The sequence below is a fragment of the Myzus persicae genome, unplaced genomic scaffold, assembly GCF_001856785.1.
Source record: "Myzus persicae strain clone G006 unplaced genomic scaffold, MPER_G0061.0, whole genome shotgun sequence".
In the NCBI taxonomy this organism is placed as follows: Eukaryota; Metazoa; Arthropoda; class Insecta; order Hemiptera; family Aphididae; genus Myzus; species Myzus persicae.
This window is the reverse complement of record NW_019100468.1, coordinates 672491-694538: the sequence shown is the minus strand read 5'-3', so window position 1 is coordinate 694538 and position 22048 is coordinate 672491. Positions and strand designations below refer to the sequence as shown.

Sequence of the window (22048 nt, the reverse complement as noted above, 5' to 3'; positions counted from 1 at the left end):
AGAAGAAATATTCTGCTTCAGAATATCAAAGAGCATATTATAAGTATGCACGATGTCTTTCAAAACTGAAAACAACTTAACAAACAACAATGATACCAAATAGTGAATATTTTTTTTATATTGACTTCAAATAAAATATTGTATGAAGAAAAAACGTTAGAAGGTACTTTTCGACATTATGAGTGCTTACCATTATAGTCACAGAGTATATAATATATATATTTACAACATTATTGTTGTGCACTTATATATAACACAACGTAAAGCAAAATATTTCCTCGTTGACTTAATGCCGAAAATATGTTCGTTTTTTTCTCATTTACAAAAATATACTAAATCGAGTAAATCGCCAGTTAATGTAATTGGATTTTTCATTCTCACATTTATTATTCGCACTTTCCAGAAGCGTCGTTTGTGATATTACAAGGTATTTTTAACTGTGCCTAATTTAGTGATAGCTGATGAACCCGTTGATTTCATCATATTTTGGAAAATAAAATAATTATTTCGTACCTGCTAATTGGTATAAAATAACTAGGTATATGTTTGTTATACTGTTTCCAATTATTTCTTACCCGGTTTTCAATAATTCGTAATTTCTTCGATTGCCAATCAAATGTAATAATATTTTTTAGTTTCTTATTACATTAATTCTAAATAAATAAACATTGATTATTCGAATGCAGATATATACATTAGCAAGACTGCAAAATTCTTGGTCAAGCTGGGACCTTACTGTATTTGTAAACTGCAAGACCAAGTTACTTTATACTACAACATCAAGACCTTTTTGATCATTACTAACCTCATTAGTCTGCGTTTATTTAACACTTATGACCCCTAAACAGTTTTAACTTGTACACTAATCGCTGGCGATTATAAGCAATTAAGAAAGTAAATAAGTTAGATTTAAAATTTAATTTTAAGAACAATCTTTGATTTTTAATGTGCTGTATCTTTTTTCCAGTGTAGTTACGTTTAGTCTGGTTTTATTAAGCTCAAACTAATATAATACCTAAGTAACAAAAACCATAGTACACAACTCGATATTACTTCTATGAAAGGAAAATCTATAAATCATAAATATGTTTTTGTTAATAAAATATAACCATGACAACGAAAACCTTACGAAAAATCGGTCAAAAACAAAACACGTGTATCCAGCTCCAAAACATAATATCTATGTTAAAATTATAAGCACCTACCTACACGATTTGGCCTTCCAAAAAATATTGGATTTTTTAAAACTTAAACTATGCCACCCGCATCTGTAGATGCTCGTAGTGCCCTTAAAATAGCCCAACGTATTTTCATTTTAATGTTATTAAACGTTCATAATATTTTAATTACTATAGCATATATTTTATAGAGGCGGGTTTAGGGGCACCAAGCGTAGTTTCATCAGCCTCTACGACGCGTATCTGTAACTCATAATAAGGTTTGCCCTCTCAATAAAAAGTAATGAAAAAAAAAACAAACTTTTATCGTTGGTGTAAACATAATCTAACTTACCTTGCTCATAACTACAAAATATGCATGTATTCATGCAGTACTTTTGCAGGATGTGTGCGGAAGTGTCGTGACGGGATTGCAGTAATCAAAACGTCGTTATACGGTGCGTAAGCCGATAATTTCTAAATATTAGCTGACCAACGAGCGGCTTGTGTAGGTGGTTTGAATTTTGATCAGGTGGTGGGCAGGTGGAAGGGCGCTCACGAGGTGTGTGCCCCGTCGACCGATAACATCTGACCTAAACTACCAGTATGAATATATATATAGGTACATCGTGGCGTGTTTCGACTAATATTTAAGTTCAAAAAAAATACCCACATAACAATAGAAATAAATAACTCGATACGATATATATTATTATTATTATAATGTTACAAAGAACGTACAATAATACAGCCCCATAAGTACTCTGACGTTTTATTTTAATCCTGCCGCATGTATAAGTAGTTCACGTATACTATTATAACTATACTACCTATAGTACATTGGTTATTTTAAATCATAATAATAATAATAATAATTATAAATTTAAAACGATACGAAAAGCAAAGGCGAATTATTATTATTATTATTATTATTGTAATTCTGGTGAAACCGTTGAACTATTTATACTGTAAAATCATGGCGGTAATAAACATAGGTATTACTGCAACCTATCTGTAATGCGTATAGAAATTTCTTTATTTTCCCGATATTCGTTTAACCTACCTACTTGAATTGCAAAATTGTACGATTGCAGTAAACTGAGAATATTCTACATAACAACCTTATAAATATTTTAATATTTACAAGCATTTATTGAAAAATAAAGCCTCTATTATTTGTTAAGTTACGGCGGTGGGAGTTGTCTGTTGAGAGACCCCGAATTATTGCCCGTAATCGGATGTATTGAAAATAATAAAACGTTAGCTCTTTCCATTCGGGTTCAAAATATTAATGTACCAATATATGTGCAATAACTGATAGCGGGTATCATGTATGTATACCTTAATCATGTGTACATATATATACATATACAGCCATACAGGGTGATTCACCGAGTATGCTCACCTCCTTATTTCCTTTAATAATGAATATATTCAAATTGTGATTTTTAAAATTTTTAAATACACTCAAAGACCATATTTTTAAAATCTTGAATTTTTTCGCACCACTTAAGGAGTGTCCTGTGTTGATATGAACTTCTGTTTTTAAATGAGAACTCCATCTTTTTACTGTAGATTAATTAGTGGATCATTTTTTTTGAACATTTTGATGTACCACTTTCAAAATTCGAATTAGTAGTGTCTTAGTTATACAATATTTGTATTAAGGATAGTAATAGTAGTCTTTAAAACTGGTTTTACATACATATAAAATAGACGTAAAATTGCATCTAGTATTTATAATACTTGGGATATTTTTACAAACTATTCATATCGATAAATCAGTATTAATGACTACAATTTTCAAGCAACCATAGCCCCCGTATCTTATAGATTCGTGAGTATAGACATTTTTTTTTGTTTAGAACACATAGTTAAATAACTCAAAAACTACTCTTATGAATTTTGATTTTTATGCTTCAACAGTTTCGGAAAAATTGTCTACTGTATAATTTATAGTTGAATAGGAATGTTCTCATTTAAAAAAAAAAACAGAAGTGTGTATCTCCACAGGACACTTCTTAAGTAGTTAAACTTTAAAATGATCTCAAGAATTTGAAAATATGGTCTTAAAGAATATTTAAAAATTAAAAAATCAGATTTTGAATAACTGCGCAATTGAAGAAAAAAACGGGGGTGAGAAATAAGTCGTACCACCCTGTATATACCGAATATTATTTATTATGTATTATTATGTAGCATTATATAGCTACAGCATGCCGCAATGATTATTTACTGTCCAACAATTACTCTTCGGTTCTATTTAATTTAAACTTCCAGATCGTATTTTATCTTTTAACCAACTTGTTTAATTATTATGCATTAAATTATGCTTTATACGCCTACTACCAAAATAACGTATAAGTAGATACAATACGAGTATAATCATTATATTAAACTCTATCCGTGCGTTTATAATATTATAAACAATTCAATTATTTCAATAATTGACGATATTTGCCATGTGTCGTACCTAGATTTATTTTTTTTGGGAGGGGGTGGGGGTAGGGTTGGAGGCACCTAATATTCTATATCAACTTGATGAAACACCTTAAAATAATTGTCTGTAATTACCAGGTACCTTTTGACTACAATAATATATAATTCATATGTAGGATAAATAGAGTAAATAGTTGACTATTGATCATATTTTAAACCGTCAAATTCTTCAAATATCCTGCTAAACATTTTTTTCATTTTGAATCTTCGCCTTGTCGCTGCAACTATTCTTCTCTTTTCTCTACTAATAATTGTTTCATTTCTTAGTAAGTTGTTAGAGATAATAGCTTCTTTATATTCCACACATTTGAATGATTATAAAATACATTCTTATTTATACAATTTATTTTACGATAGCCAATTTAGTAATTTCTTACAAGTAAAACCAATTGAAACTTTTAACTTTCTAAGTAATTTAACTGATTCTTGCAGTGTCTTACCAATACACATAAACCCACTATAGTTTCTTCTAAGAGTAAATTCGATTTTACGGAATCCTAAATTGTTATTATTTTATAATACTATTGAATTATTTATACTTATTAAATGAAAAGAGTATAGTATGAAAAAAAATTCTTAACAATGCATGCGAGAATTATAGAATTTTCGGGAATTTTAATTAGGATAGTTGACACTATACCAATTATAATTTCATACGTTTAAATAACATGCAACAATAAACTGTCATAATATCGATTTCTCAAAAATGTCAATTATTTTCCTTCGTGGTACCTACTTTTTGTTTACCATTATTTTACTGGAATGTAAAGCATTTCATGTTAGCTAATGACACTGAAAGTTATACAAAAAATATATGGCAGAAATGGAATAATTGATAAATACGTCATATGATACTTAATGGTCGAATTGCGTTATATCGTCGTAATTATTTAGTTAACTGCCGTAAATAAATTACAGCTATATACTGTAGTAGCTACATGCAAAAAATACACACACAAAATAACACATTTTCAGCTAATTATTTTGCGTATTACAAATTTTATTTCATTTAAACACAGACAAAAAGTGTATTGGTTAAATGAGTTGAGGTAATTTTTTACAGTTGACAAAATATATATTATTGGTTTTATGAGGTATGTATTTACTTTAAAGCAGGTTATATATTTTACTATCATTAACTGATACTAACAAACAACAAAATCTTATAGCAACGAAAATCCATTGGTGAAAGTTGACAATGATGCGTGCCAAATGTTTGATACACATTTATTTTAACTTATTGCCTTAAAATATTTTTAGCAATTGCTTCATTATTTTACTGTAATATTTTAATACAAAGAAAAATGTACAACTACAAAATTGTGATACAAAAATATACCCAGATACCATGACAGACAATATTCAATTATAATAGATATAATGGTAGATATATTGTGTGCTCATTACTGCAGGTTTGGTTAGGATATGATATGGTTATGATAATGTTCTTTATAATATTATTTCTAAAATTTTAACATTTTTCCATTGTTGCGGCAACATAATTTTGTTGTCTGAGTGTTCTTATAATTTCTTGAATGATTTATTTCGTTTAGCGATCAAATAAAAATGGAAATAAAAACGAATATTCACAGTTAAGACTATTTAATAGCTGTAGTAACTTCGACAGTCAGGAAAAACATTATTATGTAATAATAAAATACATCAGTATACCTTTCATAAACATAGGCTTATTTAATTAACTATGAACTTATCCTGTCCTATTAGTAATTTAAGTATAATTAAAAATAATATTAAATAATACATCTTTATATTATATATAATATTATCAATATTATACACCTTGAAAAGAATATAATGTAATAACAATTGTATCCAAATGAAACGTGTTTATTAATAAATGAATTTTTTTTTAAATTTTTAAGAGTGGATATGTGGATATTTTTAGTGCATGATATAATTATTTTATTTCAATGGATTTAATTAAAAATAACCTTAGCACTTAGATATACACAGCAAAATAAGTAAAATTCAATAGTTTTGTACGTTCAACTATCTATTTAGTGCTATACATTTTACAATGAACGCTGTAACGGTATAGAAAACATAAAAAAAACGCATTAGTATAAACACGTTTGAAGTATTTGTTCATTAAATGTGTTTACTTTGTTTTAGAATACATACGGTTTATATCATTATTTTATCTGATGCGTTTCATTGGGCATCAAATAAAATCAAGTCAAATAAAATAGTATTTACTATGTAACATAATGTATTTAATCCTCACTTTTTTTTTCTTTTTAATTTTTTATTAATAATTGTACAACCTGTATGTTGCTATTTTCAAAAAGCACAAGTGATTTGGGATAAAATAGTATAAAGTAAACAAAAACATAATAAATTCATTCAATCTATCTTAAAGATATGGAGGACTTGATTGAAGGAACTATCCATTGAAGACACTTCATGTTGTGGTGGTTCTTATGAGAGGTGAAAAGACAGTGGTCTGGAGGAATGTATGGAAAATTACAATGGATTTAAATTCATCGAAGAATTTAAGAAGTGATATTGCATTGTTGTTTATAAGAGTAAGATTTGGTTTTAATGATTGGTGATCTTCTGTTACATTTGCATACAAACGTTATTTTGTCGGGTTTTTAGTGGCTGGTTGTTGATAAAAGTGTTCAGGATTGGTGCTATATTTGAATGTCGGTGGTTGTTGATGTTTTTGGTTTGAGATGTTATTATGCATGTGAGTCGGTTGTCTTTATATCGTACATTCTTTGAAATTTATATGGTCCTTTGATAAGGGTGCATTTTGCTTGGAAAACTGGCGAGTGGCGATTTTGCGCAGGAGATGGATGTGGGATTTTCTCGACATTTGACACACATGGAAATATTATATGCACAGTAGGTTTAGGTATGGCTATGGAAATTTTGAACCTCAGTTATTTTCGCCTTATGTTGGGTTCATCTTCTTCTTTGTTCTTCGTAGGTCAACGAGAGGTGATAGAAAAAATATTGCGATTCGCTTTCATTAGGATCATATCAATAAATAACAATGGTAATAGGTATTTTGATTGCGTGTGCTTCATATAGGTACAATTTCTTACAGTTTGACTTATTAGTTCTATTGCGGATGTGCTGTCAGCCACTGGAGTGGACGGATAGGAGGTTTTTAATATCAACCACCAGAGATTTATCTGATTGTAGTATACTCGTACCATGCATTAGGGACATAAAAATATGGCAATGAAGGTTCGATTTATCTTGGATAAAGGATAATTTTTCTACAGTTGTCAAAATATCTTTTAAAATTTTGAGTTGAGTAGAAGTTGATATCCCAGAGAAAAATGTCATAGCCCAAATGCCCAATGATATCCTTAAAGTTATGTCGTAGGCACATCGTAGTGGATGACGCCAACGCCCATAATACATGTAGGTACTAAATGCAGATAAAAAATGTTTTAGTGTATTGTTGTAGTATTTAATTGCACCAGATGATTGATTTCAAGATTCTAGTGAGTCGCAGATACAAATATTATAGTTGAAATTTGGGTATTCTGTGGTGAGAGAAAAAAAGTTGTGCCTGAAAGAAAATTTTTATTTTTTTGTTTTGGGTTTTCAATCTACAATGGTTGTGGCGGAAAAATGTTACCAATAACTTACAAGTTTCTTTTTTTAGATTATTTTTATTTTATTTCTTTGAAGTGATGCTTTTATTATTTACGATTATAATTTGGGATACGGCTGTATTCGGAATAGTTCAGATATTATGTTATTATCTACAGTCCAACGGTTAACACAATTGACTATGCGCGTGATTTGTTATAGGTTTATAAGTGTACAACTATTATGTGATTCGATTCGTTTGTAATAATTAATATAACACTATTTGATAGAATATTTTCAGAACATTGGAAGGGTTGAACATTGGTAAAAATAACTATTTAACTCATCGATTGGTACACATTACAGAGTTTTTCGGTTCAGAATAGATTTATAACATGACCCGGAGTGGTGTAAAACGCGTGCGGACCATCGGACTGTCTGAGCGGAATGATTTTTTTTAAAGTACTTTTTCATCTAATGCATAAATGAATGAGAACATCTTAAATATCCAGCCATTACATAAATACAAAATAATAATGTCGAATACAGTTTAAACAGTTCAACTTATTTCCAAAATTATTTAAAGTGAAATAAAAACAATTTTTAAACTTTTTTTATGCATAAACAATCGTGTTGAGTATAATGTTAGATATTTTCACGCTGAAATGAACGTTAATCAAAATGGAAAACGACCAACTTTGTATTTCAATTCGTATGAATGGTATTTATGAGAAAGCAATTACTCACAGATTAAGGAACTATATTAATGGAAAACGAAAATTATATGGAGACAGAATAATACAATATTAAAGCTTATTGTTTGAAATAAAATACAATGAAACATAATAAATTATATCAAATTATATTACATTTTTAAACGCAAAACTAAAAAAAATATTTTCTAAGATAGAGTGCATAGAAAATAGTGAGTATTTTTTTTTGTAACGTCATAACTTTTTTGAATTTTTTTTTAAAGAGTAGATTCGAATAATTAAAATCCAATAATAAATTACTATTATGGTAAATAATTATGACGATATAAACTATACAATTTAAAAAAAATGAATGATATGACGTACACAGCTCAATTTAATAATATTAGTATTTAGTATTATAACACATCTTAAATATATTATAATAATTGTGTCGCAACAGATAATGGTATTAAATGCAGATATTATTATAAATAGTCAAGTTGCAGTGTGGTAAATATTTTTGAAAATATGTGAACATTTTTTTCTTTCATAAAATAACCTTTAAGACAACTTAACGAATTAATCATTAAATGGAAATGAGAATGAGCATGTCTGGTAAACCATCATGCGTATCATTATACATGATATTTACACTATTTAAGTCTAATTGAACGTTAATGGGTTCTAATAAAAAATGCACCATGCTACAATGAAATCACTCATTTCGAATCCGTTTCAAATCGATTTCTTTAATTAGTGTCGTAAAATTCCCCTGCGACTTTTGTTCGTGCAATCGTTTTTGTTATAGCTGTACAGGTAACTGCCATCTACCTACCTCTTGTCATAATAATGAATAAAAATTTGCGATGTAACATAATGGTACATGACGTATTTTATGGGCGAAATTCGGTGGATCTCGAAGAGTTAAAGTAACAGTAGGTAGGGCACGAACACATATCAAATGTACAGGTACAACCGTACAGAGCAGTATTTTAACGAATATATATATATATATAAAAAAAAAAAAATCGTCAATAAAAAAATATGGTCTGAAACAGCGAGAAAACCATACACGCGTGGTAGACACGTACAAAACGCGCCGTCAATACACAAAACATGTAACGTTATATATAAAAATACGTGTATTGTTATTATGTATAGCTGGCAACGAGTCCAATAACGAGCTTATCGCCCGATCGACGCCGTCCATATATATTATCGTTATTTATTTATATAATATTATATAATAATATGGAATGTGTTTCGCAAAATAAAAGCTCTTCGGCTGCGGCTCATGACAATTTATAATATTACATTTTGTACGCGCCAGCGTCGGGGCGATGATCAATTATTTAAAAAATGATCTTCTCGTTGTCTGCGGAACAACCATCGATCGTGCACACTCGCACAACGGACGACATTTTTACGTAATATTTCAAGAGATTTAGTTTGTCGTTGACCCTTCATATTTTGTGTTCTAATATCAAAATATATAACGACCTTTGAATATTATAACAAACGACTAGGCGTACGCATTGTCGTAATTAAAGCACAACGATAATCAAAATATAGACGATTCGCTGGTCTAAATCTATTGCGCACATCACATACTATATCTCATTATTATTATGATATAAGCATGCCGAGGTATATTATACATGATACATCAGTCATATATTATTACCACCGAAACATAATAATATAATATAATAACATACAACGATAATAACGTACAATATAAAACCACTTAAAACGTACATCGCTCCTCCGGAACCGGAAGAGGAGGCGGAGGACTGCAGCGGCAGGACTAAAGTAATAATAATAACAATATTATTATTATGATGTACTACCGGAGAACCTCGTAATATATCAATTAGTGCAATACAATCGCTGACGGCCGGTTAGAGCAATAATAATGCGCGCAAATGTTTCGTGTGCGGCGATGACATTAATACGAGTATAATATTATCGTACGTATATATTATAATGATAATTATATTATGATATGATAATGATATGTGGTGGGTACCTGCACAACTTAAAATTCCGTTTTTATTTCATTTATTTGAGCGTTTATAGCAATACGACTGTGTGTGTGTGTGTGTGTGTGTGTGTGTGTGTGTGTGTGTGCGAGCGCGGGTAGTGCACTTATATGTACATATACGTACGTAAGCGCGAATAATTTTTTCGCCGTCAATAATAATTTACATCCGATTTTCCGAGTGCATTACGAACGCACACGCGTCCGCTCAGATTATTATTATTATTATTATTTCCGTCGTATAATAATAATATTATGTATAAATGCATGCACGATGCGCTGGCCCGATCGTATCGCACAACAGCATAATAATAATATCGCGTACATGTATTATATTTATTATTTGATACGCACACCGTATATTATATTATTGTGTACTGCAATATTTATTTATAAAAAGTATTCTATACGGCGTTATACACATTATTATACTGATATGTACAACATAAATTGAACGAGCGTGTTTATTAAAACGTATCGCTTTTAATATTCATATTATATATATACATATATATTATATTGTAATGCCGGGAGATGCGTTTTTTATACTTTCGTTCGCGATCCGACGACAGCGCCTGTATAATAATAATAATATGTAATAATAATGATAATATATTGAGTAGGTGCTGTGTAGTGTTACGCATTATATTATATTATATTATAGTGAACAAATAAATTCTCGAACAAATTTAAAACCGTTTATTGGGTCCGCGACTGAGCAGCATGTCGATATTGTACACAGTATGATATTACATCAGCTATAATAATTTACCCCCCCCCCCCCTCAAAGATTCATGTCTCCGACTACGACGATCGCATAAAATACATATTATAATAATATTATTATTATTGCGTGCCGTAATGGTGTAATCCCATATCGTTTTTGGATTCGGTCCATACGCGTTTGGCGGCAAACGCTTCCATTCCCAACCCCTTCACGATCGTCTTTCGATTTATATAATATTATACGTATGGGGGTATTAAGTAAATAATGCAAAAATATAGGGTTTCTCGAAATTCCCGTGCACATTATATTATACTTGTATATAGTGCCTACAGTATAATTTATTATTATTTAATAGGTTTGCTCCCCCCCACCCCGCACGATACTATTGTAGTCATGGATCAAGCATCGACGATTTAGGAAACCCTAGTAGTATGATACCGAAATTAATTGATGAGCGGAATGTTTTAACTATAGACCAACCTATATAAAAGACATTTATTTTTCAGCTATATGCTAATCGGGATTTTCATTTCAATAATTTAATGCTATTAAATGTGGACGGGTAACACTATACACCTACGTGCACCGATCTTTATTTGATACGAATAAAAGCAAAACACAGTGGTATACCTATATGGTTATGAGACACTAACGATTGAAATATTGGATTAAATCACGGTTAAGTACATTTCGAATGTCAATATAGATATATATATAAGTGCATGTATATCGTCACCAATTTGAATACGTATAACGTACGTTGTATAAGTACTCGAAAGTCCAACTTAAATAAACCCATAATTTGGTCCGTTTATTCACTGCAGCAGATATTCTGGGTTTTAAGTTATTGCTTTTATGTCGAACATTTCACAGATGGTCACAAAAAAACATGTAGTCGATTTCATATGTATTTGTATTGTTTACTTTTGATGATTATTAAACAGAGCATGTAAACTAAATTAGTAAATAATGTCATATTTATAAATCATAATATACGATTCTATGTTCAAACTTTAATTTACATTATATCATGTATACCTGCTATAACTGGGCTTGCATAGCGTTGCCCGTGGATTTACATATTCTTAAACTCCGTTAAATAAAAACTGCTCAGATTTTTAACTGGATTATTTTGGGTGATCTTGATCAAATACAAAAGAGCAAGTCAATATGATTATATCCAATCATAATAACTATTTTATTTTTCTATGAACAATGGCGACGATAAATGAATAAAAAAAATTATAGTTTTTCGCGGGTCAACTATATATTCAACATATTTTATGTGTCAAATATTAAAAAAAAAAAAGAATAAAAGTAGAATATGGCACTACGGGTCTTGCAGAAACTATTGATGAAAGTTTTATGAAAATCAGTCAAAAACTGCAGCTTTACATAAGGGTCATCAATTTTGGGCTTTTTATATATTATTTATATTATACCTAGTTGATCCTGCACGGAGTTGCTCTTGATGAATTAATTTCCGCGGGCTTACACATTTTTAAACTCCGTTAAGTATAAAATATTGCATATTATATTGTTGTCACAGTTATTTCGGTGGTTTTGACCAAATTTAAAATAATCTAATTAGGTATAAAATGATATCCAATTATAATAACTAGTTTATTTTCTGCGACCAATGGAAATTCTATACAAACAAAAAAATAATCGTTTTCGTGAGCCTACCGATCCCCATGTAAGCCCCTCTTTTAAATTCAAAGTTTAAACATTTAGCTTTGAGAAGCGCACATCCTTGGGGATATGATTACCTATAGGTATACCAAATTGAGAGCAAAAGACTTGGGCTGTGGTTAACTTATACGAACACTTACACAAACATCGCCGTATTTAATTATTACGGATTATATTATGGTGTTGTGTTGCGCATATTTTAAAATCTAACTTACGTTTAACTATAAGTACCTACCTTAAATTGTTATTATTTTGAATAAATACACGTTTTAATCTTTAACATAAATATTATATCTATACGAAATCTATGAAATTATGTATAAAAGGTAGGTACAATGAGAAATGATAGACATGCCCTCAAGATAAATTTTTTTTATTATCAGGGTATACCAATAATTATAGTGTTATTTATTATTCTATTATTTATGCTAATCATTGTGCTTCTTATATTTTACAGCTAGTATGCCCTTATCTACCTTTTAGTTTGAACTTCATATATGAACAATCAACAACATTAAATTATCTAACATTTCACACTTAAAATATGCATACCTCCTAAAATGATTGAAAATTAAAAACTTATAATACAATATAATATTATTTTATTGGTCAATTATTGTGTGTGCTGTTTATACGAGTAGAGTGATTATTTTTTTCGAAATACAAAATAATATTTATGCATTTTAAATTTTAATAAAAGATTTGGCTCCAAATAATCTATTAAGGTGTCCGGACTTCCATTAAATTTCATTGAATTTTGTAGCCTACCTACATAAGTATGAATTTGAAAAAACTGCTATACTTATTGCGATGTCTTTGTCTATATAGTATTTACATTTACGTGAACCAAGGTATAACCTACATATTAATATATTTTTGAAAATTTTATGAAGACACTTTGCGGATCATAAATTTGAATTTGTATTTCATTACAATTTAGAAATAAAAAAATTATGAACCATTAAGAATTCTTAAAACGATCAGTCTTAATATCAGGTTTCCGTAGTGTAGTGGTTATCACGTGTGCTTTACACGCACAAGGTCCCCGGTTCGATCCCGGGCGGAAACACATCTAAAATTTTATTTTACAATTTTTTTTAAATTTTAAATTTCTATCCACGCAAATCATATTAAAAATCAATCGATTTTTTAAAATTATATTATATAGTTTCATTAAATTTATATTATTATAGGTTGTATAGGTATCAATAACTACTAAGTACAATGAGTAGTTAAACAATTGCTTGTATAATAAAAATAATAATAATAATATGTCTATTTGTCTATATAAAACAATGTGATATCGTGATATGACTATGACATTAAAAGAATAAGTGTCTAAAGTAACCAATTATTGTTATTTTCGTTTTAAAGCATAAATGTTCACTACGAGACTGTAGTGATTTATCCTGCTAAATACTTGTTGTAAATAACTAACAAAGTGGCAACGCTTATCCGAACAGAAGTTTTTCAGTAGGTTAGTGGTAAATGCCGTCTACCTTTCTACCTTCGTATTTAATATAATAATACCTATAGGACAATATGTCGTTAAAGTAAAACGCAGCACACCCTCTGACTGGCAACCTACGTGCGTCTGATGAAAATTATAGGACTCACCACATGCCAACCTATAAGTGAATTTATAAAATTCTGAATTGAAAACCTAAATAATATTACCTCGAACATTTTGCGCTTAACTACTTATGAAATCGATGGAACAAGCATCTGGTTTCCGTAGTGTAGTGGTTATCACGTGTGCTTCACACGCACAAGGTCCCCGGTTCGATCCCGGGCGGAAACATTTTGTGAGTTTTGTAAAAAATTAAATGAACATTGTTTTTTAATTTATTTTATTGTTACCTACTTATAATTAATATTGTTATTATTATCATTTTGTTTATGTAGTTTATTTCCATAACGTGGATAATCTTATAGTTTTTATGTTATTGTAAATTATACGTACCTACATAACATATTATTACTATTCATTATTAATTATTATACTCGAATATGAAATAACATAAGTAGGCCAAAAATAAGGAAGTAAAATAATAAAATATTAAATGTATAGCAATTTGTTAAAATGCCCAAATATTAATTCACCAATGTGTAATTCAAATATTATGATCATTATAGGTAAGTAATACGTAAATATTTGGATCACTTCGTTCGAACTGTTTTAAAAGTCACAATAATTAAAAAAAATAAAAATATCAAACCTTTGCAAAACGATCATAAAGTATTTAGGTATACATTTCCTACTTAACTTTATATGGCTCAACTCTATACAAATAAAATTCAAAATGCCAAACGAATCTTTTTGAATTTAAATTTGAGAAAAATACGAAAACAATCTGTGTCACAATATTTTTTAAAAAGCAATGGATCATAAGTTCTTTCACAAGGTTGCTTGAATTAACCAAAAGAACTTATTAACAAATTCGATATATTTGTAATTTTTGGTTTTAAGATCTTAATTACAATTTTCTAAATGTAATAAGATTCTATTTTAGGTCTACTTTTACGTTTGATTTTGAATTCTATACATTTGTGTTGCCACTTTCATTTGGTTTTATTTTTTTAAATGCTTGTTTAATATTATACGATAATAATACATACATTAACTTAATAATGTACGTATAAGTATAAGCGCATATATTTACAAAACAAAATATTTTGAAACAATTTGGTACAATAATCTTCATTAATAATAATCAAATGAATAAAAACCTTAACACATTGATGTACACTTGATGTTTTTATTTTTCTATTAAACCGTTAAAAAAATGTGGATAAATTGATGGACATCAACCATTAACACAATTGATTACTATTTATTATTTTCTTTCTTTTTACCTACTCAACTTTGATACAGATTATAATTGTTGGGTATTTATATTATGTTAATTTTAGTATTGTGTTGCAATATTATAATAATAGTTATAAATATCAACACTTATGAAATGCACTAAATGATTTATTTAAGTATTTTTATTTTTCAATATGAAATAAATAAATATTTGATATCTAATATAATATCTCATATACTAAGTACTTTTTTGGTATGTTATTTAATTAGGAATCCATTCTATAGCCTCGAAATCTATTCTGGTAGCTCAGTTCTAATTGACTCTTAAAACTTCTTTGACACAATTTCAACAGGAGTATGAATTTTGAAAAGTTCTGAAAATTTGTTGGTAAACTGACGAAAATGCTACATTATTGGTCTGGACAAATTAAGGTATTTTTTCCTTAAACTAAAAACTTTTTATTTACAATAAGTTAAGTATTGTACAAAAATATGTTAGAATGATTGAGACACTTTGACGTGGGTATGTACTATGTACCCAATTTACCATATTAAACCTAAGCATTTTTATAAATATACTTACGTAAGTACTAGGTAATATAATTTCAGTTCGATGATTACCTGAAAGTGGTACACGATCATATTTTTAAAAATATCAGTAAATATTTGGGTTGGTTTAGATTAAAAAAATATAAATGAAAAAATCCTTAGTGATATTAGCCGTTACGTACGCTCGTCTAGTATTGTATCCAGTATTAATTATCAGTACCTAGTATGGAAGATAGCTGTAGTTACTAATTATAATTCTACGAATAAATGGACAAAAGTGAAAAGTTCTATAAAATAATTGGGCATTATACAATGTAAATATTTCATCGTGTTTGAAAATATGTAGTTGTCTATGTTAATTATTTCGAGTATAAACTATAAATCACGTATTTTGGACATTTAAAAAATATTCCATTTTTAATAAAAAAAAAATCGTAATTTAGATGTATTTATATGTAAATTCAATGGAATAAAATATAACCCAAATATCATATGAATAGTAATTATTTTTATTGGTAACATTTTAGTAATAATCATAATTCGAAAGTACCAACAAATTAAACAATATACGTATTTTTTATCAGTTTTATTATTTTATTTTATTTTATGTGCTAAATTGTTATTTTGTATTGCAAATGATAGTCGATTAAACAAATATATATAAAAAAATTAAAACAATGAACGGGAATATGATTTTAATTAACAATCCAAATGAAAACACTTATAGAATGAAAAATAATTAAATTTTTTTTCAGTTTTGTTTTTATGGCATACGACATTTTTATAGAGAAAAAATTGTTAAACACTCAAACCAACACACACAAACACGGCATACTGCATTTTTGAAATGACTCTATATATGTTATCAACAGTTCATTTAGTTTATAATTAAAAGGGTTGTGCTATTGAATTTCGATGTACAATTTTTTTTACCACTAATTAATCTTTACACACACATACATTTGGTACATTCAAATAAAAATCCTTTCCCTTGGATGACAAAAAATATATTTTAGTAGTCAGTTTTTTTTTTTGCAAGTCAACAAAACTGAAACCAACAATTATTATTAACCATGCAATAATAATAAGTATCGGCGAGTCTTTACTTTTATGAAAATATGTTCATAAAATCAATAAATTCGTTTAGACAGTTTCGTTGTTCATTTTTATTTTAAAGGGACAAGGATCTGTACCTTGATGTTGGTCACGTTAGTTTAAATTCATAATAATATATAACATTTAATCCATTCGAAATGTATATAATTATATCGTATGGAAATGCTATAATTCAAAGTGTGTAGTTCCGGTGTAATGTTGAATAATTATTAAAAAATAGTATGATAATAATAATAATCATGGTAGTTGCTGAAGTCGATTTCGAAGAAAGTTATTATTACATGACAATCGGCTGACGGCAAAAGGGACGTGCTCGGATTGTTGGCGTGGAAAAATGTCAATAAGGAAAAGCGAATTAATGCCATAAAAACCTTTTTCATCCGACCCTCCAAATAAAAAAAAAATTTTTTAAGTAACAGCATTAATGTATTCGTTTTATACGCTTACCGTTTTTCCGCTAAACAATCTCAAAGTACGTACCGTGCACATAATATATGGATACACATATGTATAAAAAACATAAACTGTACTAAAAAAAAAAAATAATAATAATAATAAAACTTTACGCGAGGTACCTACCTGAAATACAATATTACGATTCGTCCCGATGGCAGAGCACTCAGCTAGTGTCTTGGGTATTTTCGTTAATAATTTATTACCACGAACCTGCGCCTGCGTGTGGATATATAGACATCGAACGAAAAATAAAAATAAATTCGGTCTTCTTTTTATGGTTACAGCCAACGTTTTCACACTGGACTGTACCTGTACAATTGTAATACTGTCACTTCTCTTGGGAGCACAATGTATACACGAGGTGGCCAAAGAGCTGAAAGAATTCGTGGCGACGAAAAGCCAACGCAATCCTCCTCAGAGATTTGGTGTGCATAATACATAATATTACACAACTCACTGTAGAATAATGCAAAATTCGTTTAGTTAGAGATTTTTCGGGTTTTGTAATTGCATTTTGAGCAAAACATTTTAATGGATGATGATAATTTAATTAGTTTCGATTCAAATTAGTTGTATATCCTAGTTTATATTTTATTATTATTTTCTGTTGAAAATGTCAGTATGAACCACTTAAATATGAAAACCGGGACGCGAAGAAAAAAACCAGCTTTTCCAAATTATTGGCTTTCAACTTTCAAGTGAATTTGTTGACTTCAAAATGTATACAATTATAATTATAACTAAATAATGAACGATCATTAACCTATTTTACGTTGTTAATTTTTGAAAAATGTATTTTAATGAAATTTATTAAATTAAAACAACAGTTATTGGTTTAATATACATTTTTTACTGTCATTAAATATTCTAAAAAAATGTATATTTTGCAAAATCATTCGGTGTTTTATGAATATTTTTAATTAATAATACAAACCTGATAAAACATATTTTTCAAAACAGAAAAATATTGGTTTGGATATGCGTTCAAAATTTAAATAGAATCAATTCGTTTAAATAATAAGGATACGATTAAATAATTGTCACGTACCCGAAAATTCGACGTTTATCTTTTTACGACAATGACAATCGTTTGTGTTGTGTTGGCGCGTCTTGTCTTAAACGAGAGTAGTATACAAATTATGGCTGGCAACTAATCTCCATCAATTTCCTAACCTCTTGCCCTAACACTACCAACACCGATATAATTACATTAGATCCGATAGAACGTCAATTTCATATTCAAACGTTTGAATACAACGCATAAATAAATTAAACATAATAATAATAATAATATTATATTATAATGGGCCAGTGTCGATCGTAGGTACAGATTAAACTAACCTCGAAACTCGTAATTTTCCATCTTGATTTTGACGCAACCAATCCGGTGACCAATCTAATTGCAAATACTGTTCCGGTTTTTGGAAAGATTACACTTATAACAAAGAAAGAAACTAAAATAATAACAATAATAATATGCGTTTATTACGCGTAGATATTTTATATTTATGTGTAAAATTAGTATTATGTGAAAATGTTTAATAATATATATAAATGTACATTCCCCGAGCATGCGAACCCTCATGTTATCATTGTAATTTGTTTAGACCGTTGAGTAATTACTCTATGGGTCAAACGCTAAATTATTTTGAAAATTCAAACACACCTACACCATACGAGTCATAATCTGTTATACGATAAAAAAAAAAGGGAAAAGTTATAATAAAAAAATCAGTTATTTGTCATGTATCACTACATGACACTCCTTAAAATGACACACAAATTATAGATACTTATTTAAACACGTGGTATTAAGTAATCATAAATATCCCAAACATCAGAATTTAAATTAATGCATAATATTAAAGGATGAAATGGGGCTGAGAATGTACGCTTGATTAATTACCCTATAAAGCTTTACCGGATTGTATGTACAATATAATATATACGTACAATAGTAACGACTATATTATTGTGAAATCATAAAAATAAATTTTTTTTCGGTTGAGCATAAATATTGAACCATCGACATGGCAGATAATGAATTAAAATTGTTTGAGTGAAATCCTAATAGTATAGTTTTACAAATTTACTTAGTATAATTTCAGAAATGCATAAAACTTGAAGGTACACCACTATCTCAATTCAGTAATTATAGCGTGTGATAAATATTTTATAATATTTTATATTACCATTCTTTAGTTTTTATAATATACATTTTGGTGTTTAAATTTATTTCCTTGGAGAAACCTAAAGTATAAAACAGACAGGGCATTTGGCTTTCTTTGTGGTATTAATACATAATATTATCTTCTCAACTCTGAAATAACGCTTTGTTCATTTTTAAATAAACTCATCTTGTACTTGCATAAAAATTATTTCGTTTAACATTTTGATAGTTTCGCTTATGAAAAAAGTATTTCTGAACAGAAAAGAAAGCTTGTATTTGAGTGCGTTAGTAACACAATTTTATTTTTGGCTTACGTGCATACCAGGGAGAGTTCACTTTATGTGAACTTTAAATAAAATACTTAAATCTACTGAGATGGATTCATAAGTTCGCGAAGAAATATGTAAGCGCTAACATTCCACAGGTCGATCATAAGTTTACTCACTTTTATGATGGATATATTTTATTAGAAAAATACATTATATTATTTTAATATGTGATTTTTATGCATTAAGATACTAAAAAAGGAAATATCATTGTAAACGACTTTCATAGTAAAAAATTCTTTGAGATACATTTCAACTATCGTTTCATGATAATCTGTAAATTATTTTTTCATTATCAGACTCATATGTAATTATGTTAATAAAAAAAAAACAAGGGAAATTATGCTGTAGTATAATATATAATATATAATAGCTATAGCTGGTGTAGTGGTGTTCCGTATACCTCGTCATTGACTGTAATGGACGACGGACAAGATGTTAACTAAATGATAAATTATTGAATACGAAATACGATTCTGAGAAGACTCAGTTAGCTTATATACTTCCAAGAATATTTTTTTAAATAATATTTTTTACTAATCCATCTGGTACAGAGCTGTACAATAAGCTTAATCCACGAAATAGTTATACATATAATGGCATGAACATTAAAATAGTGAAAGAACCTTCCAATTTAAGTACTTTAACAATGCTAGTTATATAATAATTATTATATTATGTTTTAATTACTATTATTTATTTATTTTTCTATTCGTAGTTAATACGGAAGTTTATATTAAGGGTGAATATTGGCTGTTATTAACATATATTTTCTAAATCAATACTGTTGTACCGACGTAACTGAAAACGGTGTGATTAATTCCATAGTATAAATTGCTCAAAGTTAATTTCAATATTTTAAAATGTAATTGCTTATATAGTAAAGAAATAATACAAGTCATGGATAAATTAGTATAATTTTTTGAATTACAACAAATTTACTGTAACCGTTGGTTATTATTTGTCATTCAAACATCAAATTTTACAATATTATTGTATCTTTGTTTACTATTTGCAATTAATTTTTTTATTTCTTAATTAGGTAGGTATACATTATATATTTTGATTGGTTTGAAATAAATTGTATTTTGCTTTGCTTATTTATGATTTTAGATTACACATGAAATAATGTATTATAAAAGAGATTTTTTTTTATACTTTTTAATATTATAATGATCAGCTGACTGCAGTTATCTTTAATTAATTTGTCCAATATTTTTATCCGATTAAAATTTTTTTCCTCGATTGCAGTCATACATGTAAGCTTTTTTTTATGAAGTACTTCAATTTAAATTCAAACTTTATGTCTTAACTTAAAGTCAAAATGCAAAACACAAAACTAACGATTGAACTTGTCTATAAGTTACTAGATTTATTTTTAAGTTGTTGTGTGGTCTATACTCGATAGCCAAATAATTTAGTCATTCTCAAACAGAAATAATAAAGAAATGTTTCTCACAATAAATGTCCGTTTTATAAACTCAATCCTTATTTAAATACCACCTCACGATATTTGCATCTATAGTCTTTTTTAGAAAACATTCAACTTCATTTTCAAACTGAAGTGTTGTATTTAATTTGGTGTATACTATTTGAACTTATTTTAAATGTACGTTAAGGTTTTAAAGTCAAGAAAAAATCGTTAATTATTTCAAAATATAAAAAACTACTTATCAGCTTTTGTTGAACCTGATATAAAACGAAACAAAAAAAAGGTTTATTGAAAAAAAATTGGAGGAAAAAAATGTAATTTGTTTCAATTGTGTAACCGTAACTTCAATATATTATTATGTTACTGGCTACTGCAGAGTAAGTAACCGACCGTAATTACACTTTAAGTTGTACGGAGGTAGATGAAAATATATTAATTTCACTAAAATGTGAACTTAGACTGCGCCAATACTTCATAAGTCTTGTACAGCACTATTTCCTCTTACTGTGTTTCGTTAATCGTAAGTAATAAATTGCATAATATGCAGTAACACGAATACTATAGGTACCTACCTATAATTTAATTATTTTGAATGGCGTGTTCAAACTTTCGGAGAGTTGGTTACATCTATATGTATTATGTTTTGTACGTCACGGCCTGGAGACTAAAAAAAGAATTTAAGCACATGGGAGACTTTTCCGGATTACACTTTAAAACTTGCTCAAAATTAGTCACGTATAGTGTTTAAATGTTAAACAAGTATATACACTGTACCGTGATGTATAATACGTTGTACATGTGAATATTGT

The 22048-nt window shown here is 28.4% G+C and overlaps 1 protein-coding gene and 2 non-coding genes across 3 annotated transcripts in view; 2 read left to right on the top strand and 1 right to left on the bottom strand.

The window, feature by feature from the left end:
• LOC111043062 (hemicentin-1-like) overlaps positions 1-22048 on the bottom strand; it is a 327805-nt gene that overhangs the window by 63853 nt on the left and 241904 nt on the right. The window lies entirely within an intron of this gene.
• On the top strand, positions 13378-13450 carry Trnav-uac. Its single transcript has one exon. It is a non-coding gene; the product is annotated as a tRNA-Val (tRNA).
• Positions 14110-14182, top strand: Trnav-cac. The gene has a single exon. It is a non-coding gene; the product is annotated as a tRNA-Val (tRNA).